The following is a 19,608-nucleotide window of genomic DNA, read 5'->3' on the forward strand; positions in this document are numbered from 1 at the left end:
CTTGGACGACCTTTAAATACCTGGATGATATTCCGCATAAACAAAGCCATATCGTCATTTTAATACAATAAGCAAGCAGGGTCCCATAAAACAAATAGCTACTTTTTTTTGCTGTGTAGCAAATTCATTACTTATGGGGGCATCAAGAAGAGCTCTCTGCACAAAGGATTCATTACCTGAGCGAGGCATACAATTCAAGCGGCCTTTCACGGGTTCACATTAACTGATAGCATATAACCACAAGATTTTATTTCTTGAAATATAAGACCGCACCAACCTGCAGAAAGGAAACACGAGTTTTACAGCAGGTAAGTGGCCACTGTGAAAAATTGAAGATAAAACACAACGTGGTCATTCAACAGGTAAAACTGAATTTGAGGTGAAGTCACTAAATTGATCATTTGTTTCCCCATTGGACATGCTGGAATTCAAAAACATCCAAAAGGAGAAGATAATGCATCAGCCAAACTATCAAAATTAGAAAATCTCTGTCAGGTACAAACAAATGCACCAATCCGTGAACCTAGACAACAATATTAATAAAAGGTTATATTTTTCCAGCGAACAATCTCGGGCTGCCTCGAATTACAAGAATTTTAACTTATGCGGGCATCAAGAAGAGCTCTCTGTACAAAGGATTCATTACCTGAGCGAGGCATACAATCCAAGAGCCCTTTCAACGTTTCACCTTAGATGATATCATATAACCATAAGTTTTATTTCTCAGAATAAAGGAGGTGTACCACCCTGCACAAAGGAAACAAGAGTTTTACAAGTGTCCAGTAGCCAGGGTTGCATAACTGTGAGAAATTGATGATAAAACACAATGTGGTAATTCAACAGGTAAAACCGAATTTAAGGTAAGCTAACTAAATTGAGCATTTGTTTCCCCATTGGACATGTCAGAATTCACAAACATCCAAAAGGGAAAGATAATGTATCGACCAAACTACCAAAATTAGAAATTCTCTGTCATGTACAACAAATGCACCAACCCATCAACCTAGACAGCAATACTAATAAAAGTTACATTTTTCAAGTAGCCAGGCTGCCTCGAATTACAAGAATTTGATCAATATTCTTACTAAGAAACAAGTAAAGTACTGAAGTAGTACATGTTAGCATCAATCTCATTACTATCCAGAGAAGCTCAATTCAGGCAAAACAAGCCAAGGAAGCACACGACAACCAGAAACAGTGAGTGAAGCAAAGGAACCGAACCTAAGACACCCGAGGAGGAATTTGCCATCTCTGCCACCCAGCCCAAACGATACCCCAGCAGAATTGAGGAGCACGAGGACGATATGCTCACCCCACGAGCAGCTCCATGGATCTTGGCCCTCTCCGTGGCCAGGGCGACGGACTGCGATGGCGAGCACGAGTCCATGGAGGGGATCAAGCAGCGCTTCGCGGCGGTGCATGTGTGGCTCGCAGGTCGACTGTGGGCGGTGCGTGTCGGAAGAACTCACGTGTGGTTGCGGCAGTGCACAGCCAGGCGAAGCTCGCGGCGCGACGGCGGCCGGTGCGTGCGTGCGCGTAGTTGCCGTGAGTGGCTACCTGCGGTGTGGCCGCCGCACGACATACGACAGCGCTCGGCCCCTTCGCTGCTCCCGCCACCTCTGTAGCTCATGGTGGCGAGCCGGCGACGTCTCTGCGGCGAGCCAATGCTATCTAAATGGTGTGCGGCACAGGAGTAGAGAGAGCATGTCGGGATAACCTTATCTCTTTGGTTATTTTACATTTTAGCACTTATGATTTCCCTTATTCGTAACTAAGTTCTATAGCTTGCATGTTAGTACTTTTCAACACTTCTAAGAGGGCAATGAGGGAATTATGCTTGAATGAAATTTTTTATTTCTACTTTAACTCGCAATCGATTGGTCTGAATCAAATGCATATCATATTGATGCCACCTTTATTTGTCAAAATCATTGTTGGATGCACTGTCGCTAAGCACCTATAGATCACATGAAACAATTTGCAAATGCTTTGCATCATTTCATTGGAGGTACACATCCCGCGGAAGGCTCCACAAGAATGATATAAGCTACAAATGAGTGCAATGTGTCCGGTCTTGCTTGGAAAAAAGGACATTGTATAATTTCCATCTTGCAAGATGAAGCACCCATGCTGATAATAAATGTATACTTTGCAAATTCTTCATGTGCATGTCTTGCTTTTTTTAACTACAAACACATGCTCATAGAAGTTTGACTACAAACACATACACACATAATGTATCTACGGGGCGCGGCGTGCCGCCGCGCGGGCATGGCTAGTAATTATTACACCCGCAGAGAAGAGAAAGATCCAACGATGTTCATACCCAGATCCACTCATTTTACTTCTTGATGTTCCATGGTTATCAATGTAAATCACATCTATATTGAAGTTTCGCATATGAAACAACTTTCTGATTTACAATTAAATGTACATTTACAATGATGAATGTTAAGCATCGGATATGTAATCAGAAAGTCTGGGAACCAAATTTTAAAATATGACATGTACATACTGTTTGTACGAGTTTAGCCTGAAATAGCTCCAAGAACTTTCTGATTTACCATTCCAAAATATGGACTCACAATAATAAACTTTCTCACTCGTAGTGATACCCTCTAGGAAATATGTAGTCCCCAATTAATTCCTACTGATATGTACATATTGTTCTTTCTGATCACATGGCATGGAATACAATGTTCACAGGCAAACATAGCTACAAAAACATATCAGTATATGCTTTGATAGTGATAGATTCAGTATTTCAGAAAATAAACAACATACTGACCAAATTATATTAAGAAGTAAAATGTACAAGATTCAGCTTACCATATGCTTGGAAAGAGCCTTTTCAATCATTTTATTGGTTCATCTGTCTCTAGTAAGGCACAAGCCAATTTCCCTCTATTTGTAGTCTGTAGAAATGATCCCAGCGTAAGGTTGAGCAAGCAAACAACTCACATATTGATGGAAATGTTTGAGAAATTATATATTTTAGTAAACATGCCTGACCTGTAAAAAGCCATGGGTCTTTCTCGGTCTTGTAGTGCAGAGCTCAACAACTGAAACTAAAAATACATGTTGTGTCGACACAAGCTGAAACATGGCTTAAAGCACATCACATGAAACATCAGTCTATCCTACGCCATTTGAGTGTGGTGGCGCTGAAGGTTGATAATATCACTTCGGAAGCACATAAGCTAATTTCAATCCTTTGTCAAAAGCCAAAATGAAGACAACCACATCACATCCCATGAGATAGAAGATTAAAGAACTTACCATCAAGATGGAAACCGGGACGGATTCTCCTTCGTCGGATGTTGGTAGACGATGTCAAAATCAGGGCATGTCATACTATGCCTCTGATGCGTCGGACATTACCAAACGAACAACGGAGGCTTGGCCAGTTCACGAACCCATGGCGTCCACCCCTCGTCGAGTCCCGTTCCTTCGCCGGCATCATGGGTCAGGCATCAACGACAGTCCCCCATTGCTGTTGAGCACGGCCTACAACGTCACAACACCAAAGTTGCAAATTGTCTTGATTGGACTACAACACAGAAAACATCATTCAAATAGCAGATTATAAATATGCAAGAGAAAATTATATTGCGCTATCGCATATATCAGACAATCTCTGTCTTCCCCTTGCTGCACACAACAAAGAATGCTGGTAAGTGATGCCTTGAGTTAACTGATGCCCTGCTAAATAGATAACCGCAATCCAAAATCTGTACCTGTTGAACTATCATTTTATAAGCACCTCCTGTAAGAAGTCTCCAATAGAAAGTAATGTTACTGATGGTTAGGTAAACCTGAACGACATAAAAATCAAGATTGTACTATTACTGATAGCTAGCTAACATGAACCACAAAGAACTTTAAAATAACCTTGCTTAATCAGCCGTATCTCCTCGAACATTGAGCAGCTCCACACGAGTGCCTCCCCTCCATCTAGGTAGATAGATTGCCAGTAAAGCGGACCGATGTGCATCGTGTCATATTGTTCTAGTCATATATAGAACCAATATAGATTATTACATAAAAAAATGGCATATCTCAATCGGACCAATTTATGCATAGATGGGGGTAAATTAATTGGATAATCAAGAAACATGACAGAGAGATTCAATCACTATTTTTTTTCCTGCACAGAGAAGCAATTGGTCTACTAATGCATGGCAGAATGTATGTCTTGCCCGAAATCAACATAGGAAGCTCTTTTTCTTTCACCAAACTTGAAACATCAAGTGTACCCTACCTGCATACAGAACAAGACCAAGATCAACACATGCTTGTAAAATCAGAGACCACCAAATTTGGTTCAAACACAAAATAAAAAGGAAGAGCCGCCAAGTCAGGCCGCAACCGCCTGGTTGTAACTGTTGCTGCTAGCGGACGTGTGTAAGAGGAAATCAGGCTGCCCCAGCTATATGCTGAATTGCACGTTTATTACCAAAACAGAAAATTACATATTTTCTATTTGATCAGCAACCTGCTTGGATCGTCATGAAATGCCTTGTGGACATAAAAAATACATATCAATTTCTTTATGAAAAATGAAAAGATCTTCGTCAGTCAGGTGTATAACATCTTCTGGAAACTTTAAGTTTCCTCAAGAAGCTTAGCTTGCCCAGAAGGCATGTAAACTGCTAGTAACTCGGTTTGCTTCAGAATGGATTCTAACTTAAACTACAGGTGAGGCATGAAGGTATAGACAACAACTTAAAAAATTCCCCAGACCAACACTAAATAAATGGGTGACTTGCAGAAATATGAGCCGTTGAGGCATCAGATAAACTTATTTTGCTAGGGGGACAGTATGAATAGCAGTAGCAGGTAGACTTGGCACAACTGGAACCTGCTTGTCATGGAAGGTGCTCGTGGTACCTGAAACAGCTCCACCCTTTGGAGGACTTGTGATCGACCACGCGTCAGGCCTCTAGGAACAGCGGGTTCTCCTTCGTCATAACCAAAGCAGCTTGGTTTGGTCAAAATCATAAATCAGCGAGAATCAAAGCGCACATCAGTCTGAACCCTCGGCTAGCTCGCATTGCTGCTTCCTTGCCGAAATTGGCCTAGAGTCCAAGACTCTTCAAACTCGTATTGAATCTTCTGGCAGTGATTCCTTGCGCAGCTCCTTTCTCTGGGTCATGTGAGCCCAGGTAGCAGTAAGCATATTTTGCACAAGCAGCAGCTTAACCAGCAAATGCACAACAGGAGCGGCACACATATCTGGCAAGACATTCAGCAAGATCTAACACATAAACACAACATGTGTGTTGTAGTTCAACTCAATGAAAAGGACATGGCTTGAGATTTATTACCGCAATGGGATGGCAGTCCGGCTGGATCTGGTTGGAGCAGGCGCCAGAGACCTTCCAGTGCAGGCACCGACGGTGGCAATCGCTGCACGCCCCTCCTCCTTGAGATCTGACCATGGATCAATGGATCTGTGGGAGGAGGAATCCCGGCTCGGCATCGTCGCCGGGAAGGACTGAGAGGACCTCCTTGAGATGAATACGACACCCTTGGCGCAGGATACACGGACGCGGGCACCGGCCGCCGTACATGCGGAAAGATGGATATCGCCACGCCCCCTGCCTTGACCGATCACTAATGTAGAGGGGGTCAACGACAGGCGGATCTGGAGCGTCGGCGGTCGGGAGGCCGCGGCCGTCCTGGCGCCGATGGAGACCCATGATCGGGCGTCCTCGCAAGGGAGGCGGTGGGTTTGATGTGCGAGGGCGACAGCGAAGGGATCTGGTGTGGCGTTCTCAAGAGCGGCGGCTCTGTCGTGCGAGGGTGGCGGATCCTCAACACGATCGGCTCTGTCTCCTGAAGTGGAGGGCGGCGGCGAAGGGATGGCTGGTTAAGTCCAAATCCAGCACACCCCGCAAAATGGCGGCCCGTAAAACGCGTTTGCAGTTCGCGTAAAACAGTTTTTGCGGACCGGTGCAGGCTGGTACAGATGCAGATCCTGTAAACGGATCCGTAAAAAAAAATATTCGTAGAATATGTTTTTTTACGGGTCGGCGATGTGAGTTCTGCTCGGACACCACCGTGACGACCCGCAAACAGATAAACTGCAAATCTCGCATTGACATAGGATTTCACAAACAAGTTCAAATCCAAACGACACAAACAGTTTTACGCGTAAATAGAAGCCAAGTTCATTACGGCTAACGCAAAAGAGGGCCCTACAAAAGGTTTGCGCCCATGTCCGGCATCATCTTGATCGATCTTCACTCCGCGCCATCGAGTCCACCTTGGAGTTCATCGACGCCACCGAATCCACCTCCGGCGCTTGTTTCAACTCCCGCACCGAAATCATCCACATTGCCACCATATGGAGCGGAGAAAACATCACCGGAACTATAGCACGAACCGGCCGACGCCACCATTCTTCTCTTCAAGATTTCCCTCCTTGCCATATCATGCCATGTTTTGGTGAGGTCGTCCATATCATTGCGGTTCATTGACATGATCTTGTTCTCTTCGAAGCGCGGGTCATCGCAGCGGGGGCGGACGGATTCCCGCCCTGCACGACAACGTTGCCCTGCCGCTTGCGTGCAGGCGCGGCTTGGGCTTGGGCGACGGCTGCGGGGGGGCCTACTTGGCCGGCGACGAGATCCGCCCGAGCGGAAGGGGCGTGGTCGACCTCGACGGTGACGGGGGACAGCAGGGGGTCGCCCATGGCGGCGACAGACGGCCAGTGAAGAGCGGCTGGAGCTTGCGGAGTGGGAGCAATGATGGCGGAGGGTGCGGGGAGCGGGAAGGGCCGCGCGGAAATGTCCCTCCCGCCAAATCTCGCGCGGATAGGGGTTGAGCTCGGGTCGACCTCCCAGCCCGTGAAGATAGAGGTTGGGGGAGAAGATTTGCCGCGCCCCGCAAAAAAAATTGCGGGCCGGGGCGGGATGCGGGGTCTGCTCGTGCAGATTTTCTGTCCCCGACCCGCAATTTGGCGGTTATTTTACGGGCAGGGGCGTTTTGCGGGGTCTGCTAGAGTTGCTCTAATTTTCATAGGTTAATTTTTGTAGGGTTTTTTCGGCCCTTTTTCTCTAGTGCGACGGGAGTTATGTCCTTGGATCGACGGACGTGGAGGGATCGCTGGTCTTTTTTGGTCGACGTGTCTACCTGCGAGGTGGGAGGGAGGACAAAAATAAACCAAGAGAGATGAGACAAAAATTAACCAACGGAGACAACCAACTGAGACATTAGAAGTAGAGATGAAGGCATCTCTACTTCTAATCTCTACTTCTAATGGAGCAGTTGGTAGCCTGGTACTCCGACTTTATTTTCACCCGGTTTTATTTTCTTCACCTCCCACCGCCTCTGTACCATTGGTTTTTATCTCTTTATAGATCATTGCAAAAGGGGTAAAAAAAACACGTACTTTTAGGATTGCACTTACCATATGATGTTGCTTCCCTGCACTTGTATATCCCCTTTGCCTAGAAAAAAATCCACGCACCAAATCTTTGCTATATGGTATGTCCTCTGAGACACCTACCAAAACACATGTCTATTCCATAATAAAAGATCACATACCAGAAAACTAGGAAACACGTATGCGTAGGCCATCCAAATCAATTCAGATCAATCATTCCTTAAACATGCATGGGCAGGCCATCCAAATCAATCACCCCCACATTTGTACACATCTCTATTATTAAAGCTCAGAGAAAAAACCAGCACTGCGTCTTTTGTTTCCCGATGTACGTTCATGGTCTCCTCTGTCTCTCTCTTGGCCAGCTAGGGTTTCTTACACCCGATTTGCTCTCTTCGCCACCGCCGACAGTCCCTTCCCTCGCTCCCGAGATGCACCAATGTTTCCCTCCATGTCCACCCATCGACGACGGCCTCAAGGAGGGTCTGGTTGGCAACACCGCCGGTGAGGCGCGACTCCTCAACCTATTCTGAGTGGTGGGGGTTCGAACTCCTCCGAGCATGCAATAGGCGGAAATCCTTCGTCTTGCTTCTCGGCTTGGTTGCTGATCCAACTAATTCAGATAGCTTTATCCACATCCCATCGATGATCTACTCACAACACGGCAACATGTGCTATTACCTAAGAGGAAGATACTATGAAGACGGTAAGGGACGACTCCTGTGGCACAGGAAAAACCGGTAGGCAATATATTGTCACGTGAAAAAAATCACGGGCAATAGTGCTTGTTGATCTGATGTCATTTATATGACTGATCAAAAACAAGCTTATATTTTGTTTCCCTCTCATACCTTTAATTGGCATCCAAGCAACTTTTTAAATTTTTAACAAAGCATTCTTCTAATTGTGTAGGTGATGATGGAGTAAATACCGGGTTGTAACCTTATGTATGCATCTTGTTGTGTGTGCTATTGAATTTCCATTGAAGAACAACTTGAATTTGAGATCATTATCTTACAATAGTTAATTTTGTATTGTCATCATAAATTATGCTTAAACATTAACATATATAGATAAAATTCTACGAATAATGGTTTCTGTTTTCCAATACAATATGGATAGATAAACTTCCAAGGCTACAAAGATTTCTAATTCTATATTGCAAGTTTATTATCATATTTTTCTATTTTCGCAGTTATCTCTATCTCACATGACTGCTTGCCTCATATGGTAATATACTTCTCTCACAAGGAAATTACAAAAGTAACATCATTTATAATTCTCTACTAGGAAAATGCTCGTGCGCTGTAACGGGGCATACAAATTTTACTGGTCAATACCAATAATATTTAGCATATATCTTTACTACACTCATGCATATCCCGCGGTATTGTCGTTAGCGTTAAATCACTTCTTATTCTCTCACGGACCATCTCCGCCCCTCCGCCTTTCCAACCCAATCTCAACACCTCTCTCACTCTCCATCTCTTAGATCACAAACATGATTCGCCATATGACTTCTAGCTGTGAAAAGCAAGGGAAATATATTTAGAAATGCTTTTTCCATTGTTCTTATAAATAGAAAAAGGACTCGCCAAATGAAATTTTGATATAGAAAAAAGAATAACCATGATGAAACGTTGGTTGCTTTCGGCTGTACTCCATGTAGGAATCCAGTACTATCTTAATTTTGTCCATTGTTTAAGGACTGCACATGCATTTATGTTACAAACCAATCGTTGAATTTTTGACCGAAGATTATGCCTGGTAATAATTATTGTGTGTTCACCTTTTGGCTGAATATTGGGTATGGTGTTAATTACTGTGCGGACACCTTCCTAACCAATGCTCCTCAAATAACCTTACGCCATCAACCATGATCCGTGTCGATAAAAAGTATTTGGGGAGCAGTTGGTAGCCTGGTACTCCGGCTTTATTTTCGTCCGGTTTTATTTTCTTCACCTCCCACCACCTCTGTACCATTGGTTTTTATCTCTTTATAGATCATTGCAAAAGGGGTAAAAAAATCACATACTTTTAGGATTGCACTTACCATATGATGTTGCTTCCCTGCACTTGTACATCCCCTTTGTCTAGAAAAAAATCCACGCACCAAATCTTTGCTATATGGTATGTCCTCTGAGACACCTACCAAAACACATGTCTATTCCATAAAAAAAGATCACATACCAAAAAACTAGGAAACACGCATGGGCAGGCCATCCAAATCAATCACCCCCACATCTGTACACATCTCTACTATTAAAGCTCAGAGAAAAAACCGGAACTGCGTCTTTTGTTTCCCGATGGACGTTCAAGGTCTCCTTTGTCTCTCTCTTGGCCAGCTAGGGTTTCTCACACCCGATTTGCTCTCTTCGCCACCGCCGACACTCCCTTCCCTCGCTCCCGAGATGCACCAATGTTTCCCTCCATGTCCACCCATCGACGACAGCCTCAAGGAGGATCTGGTTGGCAACGCCGCCGGTGAGGCGCGACTCCTCAACCTATTCTGAGTGGTGGGGGTTCAAACTCCTCCGAGCATGCAATAGGCGGAAATCCCTTCGTCTTGCTTCTTGGCTTGGTTGCTGATCCAACTAATTCAGATAGCTTTATCCACATCCCATCGATGATCTACTCACAACACGGCAACATGTGCTATTACCTAAGAGGAAGATACTATGAAGACGGTAAGGGACGACTCCTGTGACACAGAAAAAACCGGTAGGCAATATATTTGTTGGGGAACGTAGCAATAATTCAAAATTTTCCTACGTGTCACCAAGATCAATCTATGGAGTCATCTAGCAACGAGGGAGGAGTGGATCTACATACCCTTGTAGATCGCGCGCGGAAGCGTTCAAGAGAACGGGGTTGATGGAGTCGTACTCGTCGTGATCCAAATCACCGATGATCCTAGCGCCGAACGGACGACACCTCCGCGTTCAACACACGTACGGAGCAGCGATGTCTCCTCCTTCTTGATCCAACAAGGGGGAAGGAGAGGTTGATGGAGATCCAGCAGCACGACGACGTGGTGGTGGAAGTAGCGGGATTCCAACAGGGCTTCGCCAAGCGCTGCAGGAGGAGGGAGGTGTGTCATGGGAGGGAGAGGGAGGCGCCAGGGCTTGGATATGGTTGCCCTCCCTTCCCCCCACTATATATAGGGCCAAGGGAGAGGAGGAGGGCGCAGCCTTGCCCCTTCCTCCAAGGAAGGGTGCGGCCAAGGGGGGGAGGAGTCCATCCTCCCAAGGCACCTCGGAGGTGCCTTCCCCTTTTAGGACTCTCCCCTCCTCTTGTCCCTTTGGCGCATGGGCCTCTAGGGGCTGGTGCGCTTGGCCCATGTAGGCCAAGGCGCACCCCCTATAGCCCATGTGGCCCCCCCGGGGCAGGTGGCCCCACCCGGTGGACCCCCGGGACCGTGGTCCTGATACAATACCGGTGACCCCGAAACTTGTCCCAATTGCCGAAATAGCACTTCCTATATATAATTCTTTACCTCCGGACCATTCTGGAACTCCTCGTGACGTCCGGGATCTCATCCGGGACTCAGAACAACTTTCGGGTTACCGCATACTAATATATCTATAACCTTGGCGTCACCGAACCTTAAGTGTGTAGACCCTACGGGTTCGGGAGACATGCAGACATGACCGAGATGACTCTCCGGTCAATAACCAACAGCGGGATCTGGATACCCATGTTGGCTCCCACATGTTCCACGATTATCTCATCGGATGAACCACGATGTCAAGGACTTAATCAATCCCGTATACAATTCCCTTTGTCTATCGGTACGATACTTGCCCGAGATTCGATCGTCGGTATCCCGATACCTTGTTCAATCTCGTTACCGGCAAGTCTCTTTACTCGTTCCGTAACACATCATCCCGTGATCAACTCCTTGATCACATTGTGCACATTATGATGATATCCTACCGAGTGGGCCCAGAGATACCTCTCCGTCACACGCAGTGACAAATCCCAGTCTCGATTCATGCCAACCCAACAGACACTTTCAGAGATACCTGTAGTGTACCTTTATAGCCACCCAGTTACGTTGTGACGTTTGGCACACCCAAAGCACTCCTACGGTATCCGGGAGTTGCACAATCTCATGGTCTAAGGAAATGATACTTGACATTAGAAAAGCTTTAGCATACGAACTACACGATCTTGTGCTATGCTTAGGATTGGGTCTTGTCCATCACATCATTCTCCTAATGATGTGATCCCGTTATCAACGACATCCAATGTCCATGGTCAGGAAACCGTAACCATCTATTGATCAACGAGCTAGTCAACTAGAGGCTTACTAGGGACATGGTGTTGTCTATGTATCCACACATGTATCTGAGTTTCCTATCAATACAATTCTAGCATGGATAATAAACGATTATCATGAACAAGGAAATATAATAATAACTAATTTATTATTCCCTCTAGGGCATATTTCCAACAGTCTCCCACTTGCACTAGAGTCAATAATCCAGTTCACATCGATATGTGATCAACACTCACAGGTCACATCGCCATGTAACCAACATCCAAAGAGTTTACTAGAGTCAATAATCTAGTTCACATCACTATGTGATTAACACTCAATGAGTTCTGGGTTTGATCATGTTGCTTGTGAGAGAGGTTTTAGTCAACGGGTCTGCTACATTCAGATCCGTATGTACTTCGCAAATCTCTATGGCATCTCCTAGATGCAGCTACCACATTCTATTTGGAGCTATTCCAAATAACTATTCTACTATACGAATCCAGTTTACTACTCAGAATAATCTGGATTAGTGTCAAAGTTTGCATCGGCGTAACCCTTTACGACGAACTCTTTTACCACCTCCATAATCGAGAAAATTCCTTAGTCCACTAGTTACTAAGGATAACTTTGACCGTTGTCCTGTGATCCATTCTTAGATCACTCTTGTACCCCTTGACTGACTCATGGCAAGGCACATTTCAGGTGCGGTACACAGCATAGCATATTGTAGAGCCTATGTCTTAAGCATAGGGGACGACCTTCGTCCTTTCTCTCTATTCTGCCGTGGTCGAGCTTTAAGTCTTAACTTCATACCTTACAACTCAGGCAAGTACTCCTTCTTTGACTGATCCATCTTGAACCCCTTCAAGATCATGTCAAGGTATGTGCTCATTTGAAAGTACCATTAAGCGTTTTGATCTATCCTTATAGATCTTGATGCCCAATGTTCAAGCAGCTTAATCCAGGCTTTCCATTGAAAAACACTTTCCAAATAACCCTATATGCTTTCCAGAAATTCTACATCATTTCTGATCCATAATATGTCAACAACATATACTCATCAGATATTCTATAGTGCTCCCACTCACTTCTTTGGAAACACAAGTTTCTCATAAACTTTGTATAAACCCAAAATCTTTGATCAACTCATCAAAGCATACATTCCAACTCCGATATGCTTACTCCAGTCCTTAGAAGGATTGCTGGAGCTTTGCATACTTATTAGCATCTTTCAGGATTGACAAAACCTTCCGGTTGTATCACATACAACCTTTACTCAAGAAAATCGTCGAGGAAACAATGTTTTGACATCCTATCTGCAAGATTTCATAAATAATGCAGTAATCGCTAATATAATTCCAACAGACTCTTAGCATCGCTACGAGTGAGAAAGTCTCATCGCAGTCAACTCCTTGAACTTGTCGGAAAACATCTTAACGACAAGTCGAGCTTTCTTAATGGTGACATTTACCATCATTGTCCGTCTTCCTTTTAAAAATCCATATGTACCTAACAGCCTTACGACCATCAAGTAGCTCTTCCAAAGTCTACACTTTGTTTTCATACATGGATCCTCTCTCGAATTATATGGCCTTTGAGCCATTTTGGAATCCATGCCCACCATCGCTTCTCCATAGCTCGTAGGTTCATTGTTGTCTAGCAACATGACTTCCAAGACAGGATTACGTACCACTCTGAAGTAGTACGCATCCTTGTCATCCCACGAGGTTTGATAGTGACTTGATCTGAAGTTTCATGATCACTATCATAAGCTTCCACTTCAATTGGTGTAGGTGCCACAGGAACAACTTCCTGTGCCCTGCCACACACTAGTTGAAGAGACGGTTCAATCCACCATCCTCTCACTCAATTCTTTCGAGAGAAACTTTTCCTCGAGAAAGGACCCGATTCTAGAAACAATCCCTTATTGCTTTCGGATCTGAGACAGGAGGTATACCCAACTGTTTTGGGTGTCCTATGAAGATGCATTTATCCGCTTTGGGTTCGAGCTTATCAGCCTGAAACTTTTTCACATAAGCGTCGCAGCCCCAAACTTCTAAGAAATGACAGCTTAGGTTTCTCTAAACCATAGTTCATACGGTGTCATCTCATCGGAATTACGTGGTGCCCTATTTAAAGTGAATGTGGTTGTCTTTAATGCCTAACCCATAAACTATCGTGGTAATTCGATAAGAGACATCATGGTATGCATCATATCCAATAGGGTGCAGTTATGATGTTCGGACACACCATCACACTATGGTGTTCCAGGCTGTATTAGTTGTGAAACAATTTCCACAATGTCTTAATTCTGTGCCAAACTCGTAATTCAGATATTCATCTCTATGATCATATCATAGATATTTTATCCTCTTGTCACGACGATCTTTCAACTTCACCCTGAAATTACTTGAACCTTTCAATAATTCAGACTCGTGATTTATCAAGTAAATATACTCAACATCTACTCAAATCATCCGTGAAGTAAGAACATAACGATATCCACTACATGCCTCAGCACTCATTGGATTGCACACATCAAAATGTATTACTTCCAACAAGTTGCTTTCTAGTTCCATTTTACTGAAAACGAGGCTTTCAGTCATCTTGCCCATGTGGTATAATTTGCATGTCCCAAGTGATTCAAAATCAAGTGAGTCAAAACAGTCCATTTGCATGGAGTTTCAGCATGCATATACACCAATAGACATGGTTCGCATGTCTCAAACTTTTCAAAAAATGAGTGAGCCCAAAGATCCATCAACATGGAGCTTCTTCATGCGTTTTACACCGATATGACTTACATGGCAGTGCCACAAGTAGGTGGTACTATCATTACTATCCTTTGGCATGAACATGTGTATCACTATGATCGAGATTCAATAAACCATTCATTTTAGGTGTAAGACCATTGAAGGTATTATTCAAATAAACAGAGTAACCGTTATCCTCCTTAAATGAATAACCGTATTGCGATAGACATAATCCAATCATGTCTATGCTCAACGCAAACACCAATCTCGATGGTAGAGGGAGCGTGCGATGCTTGATCATATCAACATTGGAAACACTTCCAACACATATCGTCAGCTCACCTTTAGCTAGTCTCCGTTCATTCCGTAGCTTTTATTTCGAGTTACTAACACTTAGCAACCGAACCGGTATCTAATACCCTGGTGCTACTAGGAGTACTAGTAAAGTACACATTAACACAATGTATATCCAATATACTTCTATCGACCTTGCCAGCCTTCTCATCTACCAAGTATCTAGGGTAATTCTGCTCTAGTGGCTATTCCCCTTATTGCAGAAGCACTTAGTCTCGGGTTTGGGTTCAACCTTGGGTTTCTTCACTAGAGCAGCAGCTGAATTGCCGTTTCATGAAGTATCCCTTCGTGCCCTTGCCCTACTTGAAACTAGTGGTTTCACCAACCATCAACAATTGATGCTCCTTCTTGATTTCTACTTTTATGGTGTCAAACATCGCGAATATCTCAAGGATCATCATATATGTCCCTGATATATCATAGTTCATCACGAAGCTCTAGCAGCTTGGTGGTAATGACTTCGGAGAACCATCACTATTTCATCTGGAAGATCAACTCCCACTCGATTCAAATGATTGTTGTACTCAGACAATCTGAGCACAAGCTCAACAATTGAGCTTTTCTCCCTTAGTTTGCAGGCTAAGAAAAAACGTCGGAGGTCTTATACCTCTTGACGTGGGCACGAGCCTGAAATCCCAATTTCAGTCCTTGGAACATCTCATATGTTCTGCGATGTTTCAAAAACGTCTTTGGTGCCTCAATTCTAAACCATTTAGCATTACGCACTGAACTATCATGTAGTCATCAAAACGTATATGTCAAATGTTCGCAACATCCACAGACGACGTTCGAGGTTCAGCACACTGAGCAGTGCATTAAGGACATAAGCCTTCTATGAAGCAATGAGGACAATCCTCAGTTTACGTACCTAGTCCGCATAATTGCTACTATCAACTTTCAACTAATTTTTCTCTAGGAACATATCTAAACAGTAGAACTGAAGCGCGAGCTACGACATAATTTGCGAAGACCTTTTGACTATGTTCAGGATAATTAAGTTCATCTTATGAACTCCCACTCAGATAGACATCCCTCCAGTCATCTAAGTGATTACATGATCCGAGTCAACTAGGCCGTGTCCGATCATCACGTGAGACGGACTAGTCAACATCGGTGAACATCTTCATGTTGATCATATCTATCATACGACTCATGCTCGACCTTTCGGTCTTCTGTGTTCCGAGGCCATGTCTGTACACATGCTAGGCTCGTCAAGTCAACCTAAGTGTTTTGCGTGTGTAAATCTGTCTTACACCCGTTGTATGTGAACGTTAGAATCTATCACACCCGATCATCACGTGGTGCTTCGAAACAACAAACTGTCGCAATGGTGCACAGTTAGGGGGAACACTTTCTTGAAATTTTAATGAGGGATCATCTTATTTACTACCGTCGTTCTAAGTAAACAAGATGCAAAAACATGATAAACATCACATGCAATCAAATAGTGACATGATATGGCCAATATCATATAGCTCCTTTGATCTCCATCTTGGGGCTCCATGATCATCTTGTCACCGACATGACACCATGATCTCCATCATCGTGTCTTCATGAAGTTGTCTCGCTAACTATTACTTCTACTACTACAACTAACGGTTAGCAATAAAGTAAAGTAATTACATGACGTTTATGTTGACACGCAGGTCATAAATAAATTAAGACAACTCCTATGGCTCCTGCCGGTTGTCATACTCATCGACATGCAAGTCGTGATTCCTATTACAAGAACATGATCAATCTCATACATCACATATATCATTCATCACATCCTTTGGCCATATCACGTCACATAGCATACCCTGCAAAAACAAGTTAGACGTCCTCTAATTGTTGTTTGCATGTTTTACGTGGATGCTATGGGTTTCTAGCAAGAACGTTTCTTACCTACGCAAAGACCACAACGTGATATGTCAATTGCTATTTACCCTTCATAAGGACCCTTTTCATCGAATCCGATCCGACTAAAGTGGGAGAGACAGACACCCGCTAGCCACCTTATGCAACTAGTGCATGTCAGTCGGTGGAACCAGTCTCACGTAAGAGTACGTGTAAGGTCGGTCCGGGCCGCTTCATTCCACAATGCCGCCGAATCAAGATTGGACTAGTAACGGTAAGCATATTGAACAAAATCAACGCCCACAACTACTTTGTGTTCTACTCGTGCATAGAAACTACGCATAGACCTAGCTCATGATGTCATTGTTGGGGAACATAGCAATAATTCAAAATTTTCCTACGTGTCACCAAGATAAATCTATGGAGTCATCTAGCAACGAGGGAGGAGTGGATCTACATACCCTTGTAGATCGCGCGCGGAAGCGTTCAAGAGAACGGGGTTGATGGAGTCGTACTCGTCGTGATCCAAATCACCGATGATCCTAGCGCCGAACGGACGGCACCTCCGCGTTCAACACACGTACGGAGCAGCGACGTCTCCTCCTTCTTGATCCAGAAAGGGGGAAGGAAAGGTTGATGGAGATCCAGCAGCACGACGGCGTGGTGGTGGAAGTAGCGGGATTCCAACAGGGCTTCGCCAAGCGCTGCAGAAGAGGAAGGTGTGTCATGGGAGGGAGAGGGAGGCGCCAGGGCTTGGGTATGGTTGCCCTCCCTTGCCCCCACTATATATAGGGCCAAGGGAAAGAAGGAGGGCGCAGCCTTGCCCCTTCCTCCAAGGAAGGATGCGGCCAAGGGGGGGAGGAGTCCATCCTCCCCAAGGCACCTCGGAGGTGCCTTCCCCTTTTAGGACTCTCCCCTCCTTTTGTCCCTTTGGCGCATGAGCCTCTAGGGGCTGGTGCCCTTGGCCCATGTAGGCCAAGGCGCACCCCCTACAGCCCATGTGGCCCCTCCGGGGCAGGTGGCCCCACTCGGTGGACCCCCGGGACCCTTCCGGTGGTCCCGGTATAATCCCGGTGACCCCGAAACTTGTCCCAATTGCCGAAATAGCACTTCCTATATATAATTCTTTACCTCCGGACCATTCCGGAACTCCTCGTGACGTCTGGGATCTCATCCGGGACTCCGAACAACTTTCAGGTTACCGCATACTAATATCTCTATAACCCTAGCGTCACCGAACCTTAAGTGTGTAGACCCTACGGGTTCGGGAGACATGCAGACATGACCGAGATGACTCTCCGGTCAATAACCAACAGCGGGATCTGGATACCCATGTTGGCTCCCACATGTTCCACGATGATCTCATCGGATGAACCACGATGTCAAGGACTTAATCAATCCCGTATACAATTCCCTTTGTCTAGCGATACGATACTTGCCCGAGATTCGATCGTCGGTATCCCGATACCTTGTTCAATCTCGTTACCGGCAAGTCTCTTTACTCGTTCCATAACACATCATCCTGTGATCAACTCCTTGATCACATTGTGCACATTATGATGATGTCCTACCGAGTGGGCCCAGAGATACCTCTCCATTTACACGGAGTGACAAATCCCAGTCTCGATTCGTGCCAACCCAACAGACACTTTTGGAGATACCTGTAGTGTACCTTTATAGCCACCCAGTTACGTTGTGACGTTTGGCACACCCAAAGCACTCCTACGGTATCCGGGAGTTGCACAATCTCATGGTCTAAGGAAATGATACTTGACATTAGAAAAGCTTTAGCATACGAACTACACGATCTTGTGCTATGCTTAGGATTGGGTCTTGTCCATCACATCATTCTCCTAATGATGTGATCCCGTTATCAACGACATCCAATGTCCATGGTCAGGAAACCGTAACCATCTATTGATCAACGAGCTAGTCAACTAGAGGCTTACTAGGGACATGGTGTTGCCTATGTATCCACACATGTATCTGAGTTTCCTATCAATACAATTCTAGCATGGATAATAAATGATTATCATGAACAAGGAAATATAATAATAACTAATTTATTATTGCCTCTAGGGCATAATTCCAACAATATTGTCACGTGAAAAAAATCACGGGCAATAGTGCTTGTTGATATGATGTCATTTATATGACTGATCAAAAACAAGCTTATATTTTGTTTCCCTCTCATACCTTTAATTGGCATCCAAGCAACTTCTTAAATTTTTAAGAAATCATTCTTCTAATTGTGTAGGTGATGATGGAGTAAATACCGGGTTGTAACCTTATGTATGCATCTTGTTGTGTGTGTTATTGAATTTCCATTGAAGAACAACTTGAATTTGAGATCATTATCTTACAATAGTTAATTTTGTATTGTCATCATAAATTATGCTTAAACATTAACATATATAGATAAAATTCTACGAATAATGGTTTCCGTTTTCCAATACAATATGGATAGATAAACTTCCAAGGCTACAAAGATTTCTAATTCTATATTGCAAGTTTATTACCATATTTTTCTATTTTTGCAGTTATCTCTATCTCACATGACCGCTTGCTTTCATATGGTAATATACTTCTCTCACAAGGAAATTACAAAAGTAACATCATTTATAATTCTCTATTAGGAAAATGCTCGTGCGCTGTAACGGGGGCATACAAATTTTAGTGGTCAACACCAATAATATTTAGCATATATCTTTACTACACTCATGCATATCCCACGGTATTGTCGTTAGCGTTAAATCACTTCTTATTCTCTCACGGACCATCTCCGCCCCTCCGCCTTTCCAACCCAATCTCAACACCTCTCTCACTCTCCATCTCTTAGATCACAAACATGATTCGTCGTATGACTTCTAGCTGTGAAAAGCGAGGAAAATATATTTAGAAATGCTTTTTTCCATTGTTGTTATAAATAGAAAAAGGACTCGCCAAATGAAATTTTGATATAGAAAAAATAATAACCATGATGAAACGTTGGTTGCTTTCGGCTGTAC

General features: G+C 44.2%; 1 long non-coding RNA gene across 14 annotated transcripts in view; it reads right to left on the reverse strand.

Moving 5' to 3' along the window:
• The window catches only part of LOC119286026, a 13,618-nt gene extending 7,778 nt beyond the window's left edge, over positions 1 to 5,840 (reverse strand). For 2 of the 14 annotated variants that reach the window (XR_005140151.1, XR_005140154.1), the window contains exons 1-6: positions 5,328 to 5,840; positions 4,891 to 5,235; positions 3,013 to 4,261; positions 2,830 to 2,915; positions 647 to 747; positions 177 to 277 (exon numbers count right to left, since the gene is read on the reverse strand). This is a non-coding gene — a long non-coding RNA (uncharacterized LOC119286026). Of the gene's footprint in view, positions 1 to 4; positions 278 to 646; positions 748 to 2,829; positions 2,916 to 3,012; positions 4,262 to 4,890; positions 5,236 to 5,327 lie in introns of those variants that run through there. The other 12 variants (XR_005140161.1, XR_005140159.1, XR_005140163.1 and 9 more) reach the window with 12 other exon arrangements.
• Between the last annotated feature and the right edge of the window lie 13,768 nt (positions 5,841 to 19,608).

The sequence above is a fragment of the Triticum dicoccoides genome, chromosome 4A, assembly GCF_002162155.2.
Source record: "Triticum dicoccoides isolate Atlit2015 ecotype Zavitan chromosome 4A, WEW_v2.0, whole genome shotgun sequence".
In the NCBI taxonomy this organism is placed as follows: Eukaryota; Viridiplantae; Streptophyta; class Magnoliopsida; order Poales; family Poaceae; genus Triticum; species Triticum dicoccoides.